This window comes from Sinocyclocheilus grahami, unplaced genomic scaffold, assembly GCF_001515645.1.
Source record: "Sinocyclocheilus grahami isolate Dianchi unplaced genomic scaffold, SAMN03320097.WGS_v1.1 scaffold121.1, whole genome shotgun sequence".
NCBI lineage: Eukaryota > Metazoa > Chordata > Actinopteri > Cypriniformes > Cyprinidae > Sinocyclocheilus > Sinocyclocheilus grahami.
The window spans coordinates 1,263,965-1,271,337 of record NW_015505300.1 but is presented as its reverse complement, the minus strand read 5'-3'; the positions used below and the strand labels follow the sequence as shown (position 1 = coordinate 1,271,337).

Genomic DNA, 7,373 nt, shown 5'->3' with positions numbered 1-7,373 from the left:
ATCCAGTTCTCTCTGGTGGCACAGTATTGGCAGAAATGCAGATATGTAGCCTGTGCACACACATAAATGTTTGTTTTTCTGGATTGTTGGTAACTTTCCTTTGCCTTGTATTATTTTTTTGTATTGAGATAATTATATATTCTATCCCCAGCCCTTCAAGAAGATATTGAATACTTCCTGCCAAATAAAAATGATCATCAATTCTTTCCCCCAATATTGTTTTAAACCCATATGACTCTGTCTTGTGAAGAACTTAAAAGGAGATCATTAAATGAATGTTTGGTTGGGCTAATTTAGCACAGTTTTGACTCAATTGTGATTAATGCTTAATAAAGCAGAGTGTGAGCAAAAAAGTGCATATTGCTCACTGATCGTTTTCCAATTGGTTTTGGAGGAAAAACAACCCCAATATTTAAGCAGCTTTGTTAATTATATAAATCATATAAATAATAAAATCATAGAGGCGCTATTGCGTTCCTGTGCACCATCCCGTGCGTCACACCCCAGTCCAGTAGGTAGGAAAATGTACTGCTGCTGTATTTAATGATCCCTATCAGATATTCATTAAATGATTTGTGTTCCACATAAAAAGTTCGAAGGTTTGCAACAACGGGGAGAGTAAATAATGCTAGAAATTAAATTTTTCCATGAACTATCCCTTTAAACAAAGCTTTTTGTGTTTTATTAAAGGGGTCATATGATGCGATTAAAAAATTTTCCTTTCTCTTTGGAGTGTTACAAGCTCTTGTTGCATAAAGAAGATCTGTAAAGTTGCAAAGACTAAAGTCTTAAATCCAAAGAGATATTCTTTATAAAAGTTAAGAGTCAGCCACGCCTACCTAAAACAGCTCGTTCTAACACGCCCCCACATGTCTACGTCACGATGTGGGAGGATTTGCATAACGCCGCCCAAATGTTCACGCAAAGAAAGGTGGCGTAACTTTTATTCTCGCTGTAGTATTGTTGTTTCCGCCGCCGCCATGTTGTGAAGGCGCTGTGTGTTTCGTTGTGAAAGCGAAACTACTTTGTTTGGCCTTCCAAAAATGGACACGACTAGAAATCAGTGGTTAAGTTGTATTTACATCACTGTTCCAGAACACTTCAACTCAAATATTCAGATGTGTGCAGCACATTTTATGGAAGATCCTGATCCTGGGAGAGTAGACTACAATGTTGGCTGTTCTGACTCGGAGACCGTAAGTATGTTTTTTATATTTAAAGAGTTTTTATATTTTATATTTTTTTATATTTAAAGCGAGTTTTTTGGGCAGTGTAGAGTAGGGCTTGTTGTTTGTCATTTCTCCGATCACAAATGCAGACATGGTTTTATGTTTACGCAGTGCGATGCAACGCGTAAAAAGACAGTATAAGTCATTATAATCCATAATTATGTCCCCACTGGATGCAACGAATGCCTCGTTTATAATGGGTTTTCATGTTTTTGAATCATCGCTCCGGCCTGACAGGGCATCATCACAGTATGGTAGAGGCGTAACATTTCTATCACACGCTTGAGGTATTCAGCCAATCACAACGCACTGGGTAGCTGGCCAATCACAGCACACCTCGCTTATCAGACCGATGAGCTTTGTAAAAATCGACGCGTTTCAGAAAGGCGGGGCATAGAGGAGAAACAATAATGTACAGTATGTGGAAAATAATGTGTTTTTTTTAACCTTAAACCGCATAAACACATTTCATTACACCAAATACACAAAATAATGTTCTTTTTAGCAACATCATATGACCCCTTTAAGACATTATTTATAAAGGGTCCGATATACTTTGAGTAAAATTTCAGCAAAAATAAAATAAGAAATTCAAGCAAAAGTTTACTCTGGTCACTAAACCCTTTCGACTACCATTGGTCCGTGGTGATCTTCTGCGATTCATTTCTTCTGTTCAGTCCATCGAGGTCAGTCACCCACATGAGCACACTGAAGAGCTGCTTTATAGTAAAAATTGAAGTAAAGTAATTCAGGGCTCACAAAATTTCAAAATTCCTGGTAGCCCTTCAGACAGGTAGTCTTCAGATTTTGGTAGCCCGAAAATTAATTTAACTAGCCCCAAAAACAAAAAATATTTTTTGGGGGGGGCTCATGTTCATAGTCTTCCTTTATTATTGCATAATGCTGAATTTTCATGAACTGCAATGTTTTTGGTTTTATGTCAGTGTTTTATGATACATTATATGAAGTATTATGTTTGTTTTAACTGTATAAATTTGCAGTTTAAATAATATTCATGAAAAATGTAATGAAATTAAAACTGCATTCAAAAAAATTTAATTGCATTATTCAGCAAAAAAAGAATAGAATAAATAAAAGTACAAGTGGTTGGAAAGTAGCGTATTGACCCGAATATGTTATATCAAAAAGTGTCTTATATTCGGGCCAATACGGTATGTATAAGGTGTCAATTATAAGTAAGTATTGTGTTAAAGCTTATAAAAGCACCAATTGAATCAACACAAACAAAATTTCTGAGGAAAAATATCAATTGTAAGTAAGCTTACACTTATTCTAAGTTAGATCCACTATTGTATGCTGTTGCCGTATGGCAACATATCATAAAGTACCTTAAAATAATATTTTTTATAGCATTTCAAGCTAAGCCATTCTTAGAAAAGAAAAAGATTCAAATATTTTTTTTCTATAGGTCTATCATAATGTGTGCGGTAGAGGGTTAATTGTTTAGATTTTTAGAAGGCACAATAACTTCGTTCTCATTTACAAATCTATGTGTTTGCTGCGTAAAAACACGAGTTGATAGTTGCATTGATCTGACCATAAACAGCAAGAAAGGCTTATTGGAAATGCAAATTCATTCTCTGCCCCGAGGTGGCGCTTTAGGAGCGCTGAAATATTGCAGTTTCCCCAGTAACGACTGCACACAAAGCAGCTCTGTGCTCATAAATGCTGCTTTATCAAGAATTATAGGTCAAATGAAATTAAAATGACAACGACACGTTTCTGAGGACAGTCAGTTCCCTTCAGATAAATTCAAATAAAGGCATCCACGCCGCATTTTGACTTGACACGTGCAGCGCTCATATTTATTCAATTACATTATTGTCTTTTGAAGTTTAATCCACCCGTATCGCGACTCATGTCTTTCCGTCCCCAACTGTAAGACCTCTTGAAATTATAATTAAGACATTTCTTATACCATTTAACGATTTAAAAAAAAAAATTTGGCCTTAAGTTTGCTAAAGTTCACTTTATGAATTTAAATGGAGATCTGCATTTAAGATAGCCCATCAGGCAGAAGGGTGATACATTTTGGTAGCCCGACTGGAAAACACAATAGCCCCGGGACGTTGGGCTAGCGTTTTTGCGAGCCCTGTAATTCTAATTCTAATTGAAAGCGACACTGACGATTTGTTTGTGATTTTTTTTAAAGTTTTAATATTTTTGTGGGAACATTTGATCTGACCTGAGGGCATTACAAAGGCCTCCAGGGAGTCAGTCCCTGCAGAAAAAGATATTAGGCTGTTTCTCACTCAATTTTGTTTCACACATAAGAAACCTTATATTCTTTTTCGGTCACAAAATGGCCAAATTCTCACAGTTTTCGGCACAGGTCTAAGTGACTCACTAGCTGTTGTTAAACATTGCATGTGAATCACTGTCTTTGATGCCAACTTTTTTTTCTTTTTTTTTACTCTTTACCAAATTGCATGGCCTTATATAATATCAAAAATCCTGAGATGAAATTGATTAACGCTTCATCCCAACCTTATATTAGCATATCTTTCCTCTCATTGGTCAGCTGTCATTAAAGTCTGGCTCAAGGACATTTAAATGTCATGTTTTTTTTAACTGCACTTTCTGTGGGCAGCGAGAGCGGCGATGACACTGTAATCCCATTGAAATCTGGCCTACAATCTCCACTGATGCGATTAAGATGTTTCTACAACTCTTTATTGCTATAGGCACTGCTTCTGAACTGCAATTAGGCTACGTCTCTGTGGGCTAATACTTGACCTGTACATGGTCTCGCAGCAATATATTGGACTTGCGCATAAAGTCTTATTGTCATAAACATGTTTTTTTTTAAAGCAAAGATTGGGAAGGGTAAGCAGTTCAATGTTGACCTGTGATTAAGGAAGGCAGTCAGACTGTATTAGACTAATAGAAGTTGAGGGTTAACTGCTATCCTGGCTGGTGTATCCAGTCGGTTGTTTAGTTTGAAGGACACTATCATTCCACTGCCACCGTTACGGGACTAAACCCGGTAATGAAATATGTCGAAAGATGTGTACTGTGATCTTGTGCTTCCTTGTACGCCAACTTTGGAAATGTGTCATTTCTGTGTGGATTTCAAAGGAATTTTCATCACGTGAGTATCTTGTGGTGGTTTTTTGAAGATTTTTGATGCTTTGGTATATTCAGTATTATATTGTATTATTACAAATGAATATCAAGTTCCTAATGCCAAAATTGTCATTTATTTATAAAAAAAAAAAAAATGCAAACAACTGTTTGTTTCAGCCTTAATAAATATTAAAGGGGTCATATGATGCTTTTTTTAAAGATCGTTTCAAAACCGCACATGAATATGGCTGAGTAAAATTGACTTTCGACAATTTCCTAAATAATGTATGTGATGTGATGTAGCGGAAACTTTGAAACGACATCAGACAGATCAGCAACAAGCTGGATGTTCTTTCTCTGTGGAAATTACATTCCCATGTACAAAAGCTTGCTGTACTCTCTCAGCATGTTCCCACAGTGTTTAAGAAGCACAACTTGGAAAAAGGTGAAACTGTGTTTATGGAGGGATTAAGAGCTCTGACTCACAGTGGCCTTTTTTTGTGAGTCAACCTTCCCCCTGCTGAAAAGCATCTACAGGCCCATGCAGTCACAGCCACTTTATACATGTTGTTCAGCTCTAGTGTTGGAAAATGTACATATTTGAGTTGTATTTTGTTGCATGTAGCTAAATAGGCTTGTGATAATTGATGAACATGCCTTTATGATTCACAGTTCACCATTATAAACAGAAGTTGTAGCTTCAGAGAGGTTTATATGTCCTTTTTTAGCTTACTATGCAGCAGTAATGTCACATGATGAATTTACAATTAGCACAAATTAGTCAAAAGACTAATTTAAAGGAGCTGCAAGCAATGTTAACTGTTTTGCGAACCTACTCCAGACTTGGCCAAAGAATGGAGATTTGGCTGGCTACTGGCATGGTAGAGTTAGCCCATGCTGGTAGATACTATAGCTACACCATCTGGACCCAAAAATCATTCCCCCCCCCCCCACTGACAGCAATTTAAAAGTTGCTGTGTGCTCTGACAGTTTTTCCAAACAGCATATACATTGTAAATATTTCCTTATTGTAGTAGATATTTTGACAGTGACCAAATTGTCTGCTGGTTTTTACATCACAACTCTGGCTAGATGCTAGCAACTTATTAGGGTGAATGGGAATGCTAACGGGTGGCTACATAGGTGTTGCTAGACCCTACTTATGGGAATTTAATCCAACACTCTCTTCCAGTGAAATCATAAAATAAAATTTTATACAACAAAATCTATTCATAAATAGATTAAATTTCTGTATTTTTCTTGTTTTTATCAGACACACAAGATTAAAACTCATACTTATTGCACTCAAGGCATGACGTATTCATCTGAGCCACATCAGCTCAAACTTAACTGCGCGGGGTTGAGCCCATCTAAAACTGATGTCCTTGAGTGACCCAAGGATACCTTTATCCAGGTATTACAGACCTCCTATGACTGAATTAGACCCCCCTTTCTCCAAAATTCCACCCCCTTAAAGGGGTCATATGATGCTTTTTTAAAGATCATTATCTTGTGTATTTGGTGTAACAGAATATGTTGACATGCTTTAATGTTCAAAAAACACATTCTTTTTCAAATACTGTACATTATTGTAGGTCCTCTATGCCCCGCCTCTCTCAAACGCTTCGTTATCTACAAAGTCCCTCCTTCAGACAAGCGCAGTCTGCTCTGATTGGCCAGCTGACCCAGTGCATTGTGATTAGCCGAACACCGCAAGCACTCGTCGGAAATGTAACGCCCCTTACCATAATCGCGAGCTTCTTCTTTCAAAATAAATGTAAAGACAGTAAATAATGTCATTAGTTTTACCATCAGTTCAAGCCCGAAAGGGGAACTAGCTGATTCAGAAGCGCCGGATTGTCATAGCAAAGTCAGAATTACCTCCTCTCCTAGGTTCACGAAACGGTCGTCCATAAAATGCATTGCTGTTCTGTTGTAAGTAATCTTAAAGATTCCTAAATGCATCTACTTTCGGAAGGCCAAATAAAGGGCTTTTGCTTTTGCACTGAAGCACACAGCGTCTCCCTGACATGCTGCTTCAACACTAACTGCGGTTACTGAAACCATGCCTTCTTTCTTTGCGTGCACATTTGGGCGCATTATGCAAATATTCCCACATAGTGAGGTAGATATGTGGGGGCGTGTTAGAACGAGCCGTTTTAGGGGGGCGTGGCAGAGTCTTAACTTTGATAAAGAATATCTCTTTGGTTTTGAGACTTTAGTCTTTGCAACTTCAGGGATCTTATCTATGCACAATCAGCTTGTAACACTCCAAAGAGTAAGGAAAACTTGAAATCGTATCATATGACCCCTTTAATTAAGACATGTTAGCAAAACCGTGCGAAATGACTGTCAGGAAAAGAGCATCTCAAAGTCTTCTCACTGGCTAAAAACAGCTGTCAGAGTCTTTGTATGATGCTTTATGAACTGGTGCGATTTATTTACAATCATTTTTCCTCAGAATGTTCCGTTTTAGGAGCATAAAAGGTCAGAGTCAACATGCAGTTTTGTTACCAGGGCAACCAAGCATGCCAGAAAGAGTGACTGCTGGTGACTTGCAGTGACAAAGCTGCTGATGGAGGTTATGTGCATCATAATTAAAGGGGTTATATGAAGTTGCTAAAAAGGACATTTATGTTGTGTATTTGGTGTAATGCAATGTGTTTATGCGGTTTAAGGTTAAAAAAACACATTATTTTCCATATAATGTACATTATTGTTTCTCCTGTATGCCCCGCCTTTCTGAAACGTGTAGATTTTTACAAAGCTCATCGTTCAATAAAGCGAGGTGTGCTCTGATTGGCCAGCTATCCAGTGCGTTGTGATTGGCTGAATGCCTCAAGCGTGTGACGGAAATGTTATGCCCCTTAAAATACTGTGATGCCGTCTCCCAGCAGGACGAGACTCAGTTCAGCTGCTCTGCTCGTCCACATCCCATCATCGGTTCTCTTTTAGCAGTTCAGTCAATGTACTGTTAGGAGTAACTGAATAACTTGGGATATTTTGGTTTATTTTCGTGTCAGAGGGAGTGTCAGGCACGTTTATAAACCGAATAAC

The 7,373-nt window shown here is 37.7% G+C and overlaps 1 protein-coding gene across 2 annotated transcripts in view; it reads left to right on the top strand.

Moving 5' to 3' along the window:
- Positions 1-4,102: 4,102 nt before the first annotated feature.
- Positions 4,103-7,373, top strand: part of LOC107589841 (protein FAM110B-like) — a 38,889-nt gene continuing 35,618 nt past the window's right edge. The window contains exon 1 of one of the 2 annotated variants that reach the window (XM_016278392.1): positions 4,103-4,341. The gene's annotated coding sequence lies outside the window, so the exon portion shown is untranslated. The remainder of the gene's footprint in view (positions 4,342-7,373) is intronic. The other variant, XM_016278394.1, reaches the window with a different exon arrangement.